Genomic DNA, 8,814 nt, shown 5'->3' with positions numbered 1-8,814 from the left:
TTGAACATTATCCTGATGCTATCTTAATAAATTGTTACATTATTGTTTTACCATAAAACTGCATTCAGTATGCCTAATTTGTATATTAGTGAGCGCTACGTAAGTAAGGACGTATCCGCCCTGTTACTTTGACGTGGTAAGACATAAATTGGCGTAGTCGGCAGGATAGTGAATATCTGGAAGGGTGCATTTGAGTGGTATATTAGAAGAAGGTGAACGTCATGTAATGTAATCCATGGAATAGATTGATTTTGTAGGTTGTTTCTTTTTGGCAACAATCCAGATCTTTATAATTCCAAAGGTATAAAAGTTAAGAAAATTGTTTATAGGAAATAATCCTCCCGTCCTAATTTATTTTCAAGCAAGAGAATAATTTGTTGGCATTAGGCCAAAATTTTTGGCTTTTTGGCACAAAGCCAGGAAAAATGTTTAAGAAAGGGAAGAAGGAGGAGGATTGTGTGGAGATCCCTGGCTCGACCAAGGCTCTGTATAATTGTCATAGCACAGGAGATGCGTTGTTGTGGATTGGCAGAACCCTGGGAGAATAAGCTCAAGGGTTCAGAACCCCATGATGTTGTTTCTGTACTCATGGGGGTCCCTGCAAAAGGCAGGTGATGCAACCCCCCATGATGTTGTTTCTGTACTCATGGGGGTCCCTGCAAAGGCAGGTGATGTAGTTTCATTGGGGAGACGCAATGAGCCTCTCGATGTTGTTAAATTACTCGAGGGTTTCCCTGCAAAGTCAGGTGATGCGGTTTCATTGGGGAGACGCAATTATGCGTTGGCCTTAGAACCCCATGATGTTGTTTCTGTACTCATGGGGGTCCCCGTAAAGGCGGGTGATGTGTCTTTAGGACGATGTATGTGGATTTTGCTCAGTGCCTACCGAGTTATGCTTGAGCGGAATACCAATATACAAAGAAAGTGCTCACAAATGGAACAAAAAGTAGTTGAGATCGGAGGACAAAAAGTGGTGTTAGAATGTAATACTCGCTTACTCCGTGACAAGTTGGAACATTATCAGAATGTTGCAGAAAAAGCTGCATTAAAGGTAGCTCAAAACAAGCATAAAAAACGCAGAGGTAGAGTTAACAAAGAAAAGGTGCATAAAAGTATTGCGTCAGCCTTTATAGCCTGGGATCTGGATCATTGGAATGGGGATGTGTGGAATACCACCTCCTCTGATGAGGACTGGGAAGATTTCCCAGATCCTACTATTGATCCACCCGGGAGGATTACTATGAAATCCATTAAAAAAGAGATCTGAAAGAATAGAATATGAAACAACACGAGTCCAAGCACGGGACGGTGGGGGAAATCCTCAATATGATGAGGATGGACAGCCCATCTAGGTAGAGAATGTAAAACCTCATATCCACAGTCGAGTGACTGTGGAAGATTTTTCCCAAAATAAGATAGATATCTTGAAACGCTTGGGAACAGAGCAAGTGGGGAAGAGTGTGGCAGAATCTGCCCCTACTCACGAGCTAGAGTCTGCATCAGATAGTGATGCATAGGTAGCCAGCCAAACCCCTATTTAGATAAAAAGGGATGAACGTCTCTATGTAAATTTGTAAATTCATTGGAAAGGGGGGAATATTCAAAGAGTCGCCGCTTTAATTGATACAGGGTCGGAGGCTACTTTGATTTATGGAAATCCACAGAAGTATAAAGGTCCCAAGATTAAAATTGCTGGGCTAGGAGGAAAAGTAACAATGGGTGTACAAACCCAGGTTGCTTTAAAAATAGGGAACTTACTCATCAGAAAATACAGTGTGTTTGTTGTCCCTATCCATGAATATATCTTGGTCCATAGATATATTGAAGTGAATGACCCTGTATCTGAAGGAAGGAAAATTTTCCTTTGGGGTCCAAAAACAGGATCTTGTACATTGTAATACAATAATGGTGGGCAACGTTAAAATGCCACCAATTCATGTTCCCCCAGCTACTAAAATGGTAGCTATGAAACAGTACAGAATCCAAGGGGGTCATAAATAAATTGGGGAAACCATCAAAGAATTGGTGGGAGTAGGAGTAATGCGTCCTACAACCACTGCATGGAATAACCCAATTTGGCCAGTAAAAAAAAGTGATGTATCATGGAGAATGACAGTGGATTACCAGGAGTTGAATAAGCATACTCCACCCTTGACCGCTGCTGTTCCTGATACTATCACTATTGTTGAAAATATTCAAAGTCATGATGGTACCTGGTATGCTGTAATAGGCTTGGCTAATGTCTTTTTCGCAATACCAATAGTGGAGAAGGCGCAAGATCAGTTTGCCTTCACATGGCTAGGGAGGCAGTACACTTTCACTATGTTGCCTCAGGGTTGGATTCATAGTCCAACTATCTGTCATCGGATGGTGGCCGAACACTTGGATGAGTTCCCATTGTCTGCAGAAATGCAGTTTTCTCATTATATCAATGATATAATGATACAGGGAAAAGATGAGTAGTCAGTAAAAGATCAGCTGACCAAATTACTCTCACTGAGATCCAAAGGGTGGGAGATTAATGATGCTAAGGTCCAAGGACCGGCTCAGTCGGTCAAGTTCCTAGGAATCCAATGGAACAAGGGACATAGGGAAATTTTACCCAAGGCAAGACAGAAAATAATTAATTTCCCTATTCCAAAGTCAAAACAAGAGACCCAATCATACATTGGTTTTTTTTGGCTTCTGGAGACAGCATATCCCAAATTTGGGGCAATTGATGGCTCAATTGTACAAAGTGACTCGGAAAAAGTATGAATTTCAATTCAGTGAGGAACAACAAAATGCTTTTAAAATGGCCAAAGAGGCCATTCAACAACTGTAGACTTATGGCCAATTAAGAAAGGGAACATTGAATTACATGTTTCCGTGCAACACCTGTATGCAAATTGATCATTGTGGAAAAAGCAAGGGGCAAAGAGAGTTCCCCTTGGCTTTTGGAACCGTAAATTGCCAAATGCAGGAGAAAAATTTACCTCATTCCAGCAACAGGTACTAGCGTGTTACTGGGCGCTAGTGGATACTGAACAATAACAATAGGACATGTAGTCCTATTAAGACCTCAGATACTCATAATGCAATGGGTATTATCAAAACCTAAAACCAACAGGGTAGGACATACCCAGGAACAAAGTATCATTAAATGGAAATGGTACATTTCAGAAAGGGCAAAGAAAGGACAAAGGTGGAGTTGCCACCTTACATGGAAAAATTGCTGAAATATCAGAGGATCCAGCAGTGAATCCTCTCCAAGCAGCTCAAATGGAAAAATCTCCAGTCAAATGGGGTCAGAGCTATTCTGACTTGTCAGAAGATCAACAGACAAATAAACTGTGGAAAAAAGAAGCGCAATAGGGTCTTACCCAAGTAGCATTGGGGGAGAGAGAGATAAGGTACTACTCACCTATAGGGGTTGTGACAGTCACAACTCCTATAACAGCATGTGTGTAGATAATTCCAAAGTCACGGCAGCGGTCCCTCGGTTTGGCAGATAACAGAGAGTAGTAGGATGAGGGTTTCCAGGCCGCGCCAATGACAACCAAAGTTAAGCTGTTAGATTAATGTTGCTTTTATTCCAATATACAGGTCTACGCGTTTCGGAAGGTGCCTTCCGAAACGCGTAGACCTGTATATTGGAATAAAAGCAACATTAATCTAACAGCTTAACTTTGGTTGTCATTGGCGCGACCTGGAAACCCTCATCCTACTACTCTGTTATCTAGAAGATCAACAGAGGCACGCCTGGTTCACGGATGGATCTGCCAGGTACGTCAATGGAAAAGGACAGTGGAAAAGTGTAGCATACGATCCAAAGTTGGAAAAACACATTACCATGGAGGGAGAGGGAAAGAGCAGTCAGTATGTTGAATTGTATGCGGTCTTCCTTGCTGTAAGTTTTGAGCAAGGACATGAATATCATTTGAACACGGACTCCTGGTCAGTGGCAAATGGATTAGCCACCTGGATGATGGGGTGGAAAAGACATAATTGGTTGATTCATGGTAAAAAGGTGTGGGGCAAAGAGGTATGGCAAATTCTTGAGGAACTAATTCAGAATACCAAAACAACTGTGTTTCCTGTAGATGCATGTACCTATTGACTCACTTGAACATCTGTTTAATTCCAAAGCAGATAAAGCAGCTGCAATACTCAAAACAACGACTGAAGGTGAAAAAGCAGTAGTACCAGAGAGATGTACCCCTTTGTCTGCCGGGTTGGATCTTCATTCTACTAAGGTTGTGTTAATAACACCAGGTAAGGTGCGGGTTATTCCCACAGGTTTGGGGTGTCATATTCCAAAAGGACATTATGGGCAAATGGCTACAAGATCTAGTTTTGCTTTAAAAGGAGCAGTGGTGGTGGGTGGAGTAATTGATGCAGATTATCAAGGTGACATTAAAGTAATAATGATCAATAGGGGTGAAGAACCTTTGATTATTGAAAAGGATCAGCGAATGGCACAGATGCTGCTGATACCTGTATCTTTAGCCCAGGCTGAGGAAGGAAGCGCTCCTACTGAATTAACCCTTAGAGGAGACAAGGGTTTTGGGTCCTCAAATATCACTAATGTAGGTGTCAAAATCTGGATCCAAAATGTTCAAGGACCGCCTTCTGAGGCTAAGGTCATTGCAGTAGGGAAAGATCATACCCTATTAATAATAAGACCTGGGGTTGAGAAGTGGGAGTATGTTCCCCAAGAAAAATGCTATTTGCGGGAATAATGCTTGTGTCTCTTAATTACAGAAGTGAAAACCAGTTTATGGAATCCTTGGTGCAGAATTATTGGTCAATCTAGAAAGTGAAGTGTGAGATGTGGTGGCTGTGGGTCCTGGTTACTCCCTTTTGTGGATGGATGGAAGAATTTCTACCAGGAGGAGCCAAGGGCCAATCGATTCTTAATGCATCATCAAAACTGAAAAGCGATAGTGTTGGCCCCCTTAAAAATAGTCTTGGTGAAATGGTGGAAGGGGATGAGGGTAAAGCCAACCTGCTGAATGACTTTTTTTCTACGGTTTTTATACAAGAAAATGCCATGGCAGATGACATGACCAGTGATGCCATAAATTCACCCTTGAATATTACCTGCTTAACCCAGCAGGAAGTACGCCGCCGCCTCGAAATCACTAAGGTTGACAAATCTCCGGGCCCGGATGGCATACACCCCAGAGTACTACAGGAATTGAGTTCTGTGATAGATAGACCATTATTTTTAATCTTCTCAGATTCCTTAATAACAGGGTCGGTACCGCAGGACTGGCGCATAGCAAATGTGGTGCCAATATTCAAAAAGGGGACAAAAACTGAGCCAGGAAATTATAGGCCGGTAAGTTTAACCTCTACGGTTGGTAAAATCCTTGAGGGTTTCTTGAGAGATGCTATACTGGAGTATCTCAAGAAAAATAACCTTATGACAGAGTATCAACATGGGTTTATGAGGGATCGATCCTGTCAAACTAATTTGATCAGTTTCTATGAAGAGGTAAGTTCAAGCCTGGACCAGGGAAATGCAGTGGATGTTGTGTATATGGACTTTTCAAAAGCTTTTGATACGGTGCCACACAAAAGGTTGGTACATAAAATGAGAATAATGGGGATAGGGGAAAATATGTGTAACTGGGTTAAAAACTGGCTCAGTGATAGGAAACAAAGGGTGGTTATTAATGGTACGTACTCGGACTGGGTCTCAGTTCATAGTGGGGTACCACAGGGGTCAGTATTGGGCCCGCTTCTTTTCAACATATTTATAAATGACCTTGTTGGGGGCATGCGGAGTAGAATTTCAATATTTGCAGATGATACTAAACTCTGCAGGGTAATCAATACAGAGGAGGATAATTTTATATTACAGGGAGATTTATGTAAATTGGAGGATTGGGCTGAGAAGTGGCAATTGAAGTTTAATGTAGATAAATGTAAGGTCATGCACTTGGGTAGAGGAAATAACATTTATGATTATGTACTTAATTGTAGAACACTGGGTAAAACAGACACAGAAAAAGACTTGGGTGTATGGGTGGATGGTAAACTTCACTTTAGTGGACAGTGTCAGGCAGCTGCTGCCAGGGCTAATAAAATAATGGGATGTATTAAAAGAGGTATAAGTGTTCATGAAAAAAATATAGTTCTACCTCTGTACAAGTCACTAGTGCGACCGCACGTAGAATACTGTGTACAATTCTGGTCACCGATATATAAGAAGGACATAGCTGAACTGGAGAGGGTGCAAAGAAGAGCGACCAAGATTATTAGAGGAATGGGGGGGCTGCAATACGAAGACAGGTTATTAAACTTGGGGTTATTTAGTCTGGAAAAACGAAGGCTTAGGGGAGATCTAATCACAATGTATAAATATATGAGGGGACAGTACAGAGATCTTTCCAAAGATCTATTTACACCTAGGCCTGCGACTGGAACACGGGGGCATCCGCTACGTCTTGAGGAAAGAAGGTTTAATCATAATCACAGACGAGGATTCTTTACTGTACGAGCAGTGAGACTATGGAATTCTCTGCCGCATGATGTTGTAATGAGTGATTCACTACTAACATTTAAGCAGAGCCTGGATGCTTTTCTTGTAAAATTTAATATAATCAGTTATGTATATTAGATTTTATGACAGGGTATTGATCCAGGGAACTAGTCTGATTGCCGGATGTGGAGTCAGGAAGGACATTTTTTCCCCATTGGAACTTGTTTGCCACATTGGGGTTTTTTGCCTTCCTCTGGATCAACATGTTAGGCTACGGGTTGAACTAGATGGACTTAGAGTCTCCCTTCAACCTTAAAACTATGATGATGAAGTGATTTCTGAGACATTTAACAGCAGTCAACATACGGATTGCTGGATATGTACCTACTCTCATGATGGGTAAATCTTCCTTGGTGGCAAGGAAATGAGAGCGGAGCTAATACAAACTTACAATACTTGGCATTCAAAGGAGGATCATGGGTGCCAAGAAATAAAAACAGGATTGACTAAATTGGTAACTGTAACCACGGACAACATTCAAATAATTTTCAAATCAACTTTAAATACAGCGGATGCTTTTAAACCTATATTACTGGAAAATTTTATTCACAATAATTCATGGACATTTACTAAAATGTTTGTGAACAGGACTAATGAATCTTGTAGTAATATACAAGGGAATTTGATGTGTAATGAGTCATCTGAATACACACCAGGACAAGAAACTTGTGCTAATCCAGATGTGGGTTATTGTAGTCCTGTTGGACAAAGTCCTGGTTGGTGTGATTTAGTTCATCGATTAATATTGCAACATTAATAGAAAAGATAAAAACTGTATGAACAATGAATGTTTATGTTGTTTGAACAAGTGGGTCTTGTGTTCAATAATGGTATGATGCTCGGAGACAAAAGAGACCAAAACATTTTGATGGTTTCATGTAGCAATGGTCATGCATAACATCAATAATCAAGGACCGATTGTGATACAAATGAGACAAATATGAGTGTGTGATTGGATTAGAATAGGTATCCAGTCTTCAGAATAGGTGATTATGGAGGTCATGATGTCCATATGCTACCATCTTAGAGCGTTATGCCTGAACATGAGGAGTTAACTTGGTGAAAACAACATACCAGTGAACTTTGAGATGTTAGACAATAGCAAACAAACCTTACAAACAAACTTTGGGCTATGTTAGTAAAGCTGGGTTTACACACTGCAACATCGCAAACGACATCGCTGTAACGTCACCGGTTTTGTGACGTTACAGCGACCTCCCCAGCGACATTGCAGTGTGTGAAACCTATCAGCGACCTGGCCCCTGCTGTGAAGTTGTAATCGCTACAAATCGTTCAGGACCATTCCTAGGTCCTTTGTTTCCCGCTGTGCAGCATGCATCGCTAGAAAGTTTCAGTGTGTAAAGGGGACTTTACAGCGACTCAGCGGCTCTGTCTGTGTAGCGTCCTGATTAGCGGTCACCTGTGAAGGATTCACTGGTGACCGCTAATCCCTCGAGTGACTGAAGTGTCCCCCCCTCTCTCATACTCACCGATCCCCGATCACCGGCGCTGCACGGCGTTCACACTGCTCCAGTGGCTTTTCCTTTTTTGAAAAAGCCGGCCGCCCATTAAACAATCTCGTATTCCCTGCTTTCCCCGCCCACCGGCGCCTATGATTGGTTACAGTGAGACACGCCCCCACGCTGAGTGACAGCTGTGTCACTGCACCCAATCACAGCAGCCGGTGGGCGTGTCTATACTGTGCATTGAAATAAATAATTAAAAAAAACTGCGTGCGGTCCCCCCCAATTTTAAAACCAGCCAGATAAAGCCATATGGCTGCAGGCTGGTATTTTCAGGATGGGGAGCCCCACGTTATGGGGAGCCCCCCAGCCTAACAATATCAGTCAGCAGCTGCCCAGAATTGCCGCATACATTATATGCGACAGTTCTGGAACTGTACCCGGCTCTTCCCGATTTGCCCTGGTACGTTGGCAAATCGGGGTAATAATAATAATAATAATAATAATTTTATTCATTTATATAGCGCTATTAATTCCATAGCACTTTACATACATTGGCAACACTGTCCCCATTGGGGCTCACAATCTAGAGTCCCTATCTGTATGTCTTTGGAATGGTAATAAGGAGTTATTGGCAGCCCATAGCTGCCAATAAGTCCTTGATTAATCATGTCAGGCGTCTATGAGACACCCTCCATGGTTAATCTGTAAATTACAGTTAAAAAACACACACCCGAAAAATCCTTTATTAGAAATAAAAAACACTAACAAATTCCCTCATTATCAATTTATTACCCACAACAAAGCCCTCCATGTCTGGCG

The sequence above is a fragment of the Anomaloglossus baeobatrachus genome, chromosome 3 (genome assembly GCF_048569485.1).
Source record: "Anomaloglossus baeobatrachus isolate aAnoBae1 chromosome 3, aAnoBae1.hap1, whole genome shotgun sequence".
In the NCBI taxonomy this organism is placed as follows: domain Eukaryota; kingdom Metazoa; phylum Chordata; class Amphibia; order Anura; family Aromobatidae; genus Anomaloglossus; species Anomaloglossus baeobatrachus.
This window is presented reverse-complemented; position numbering follows the sequence as displayed.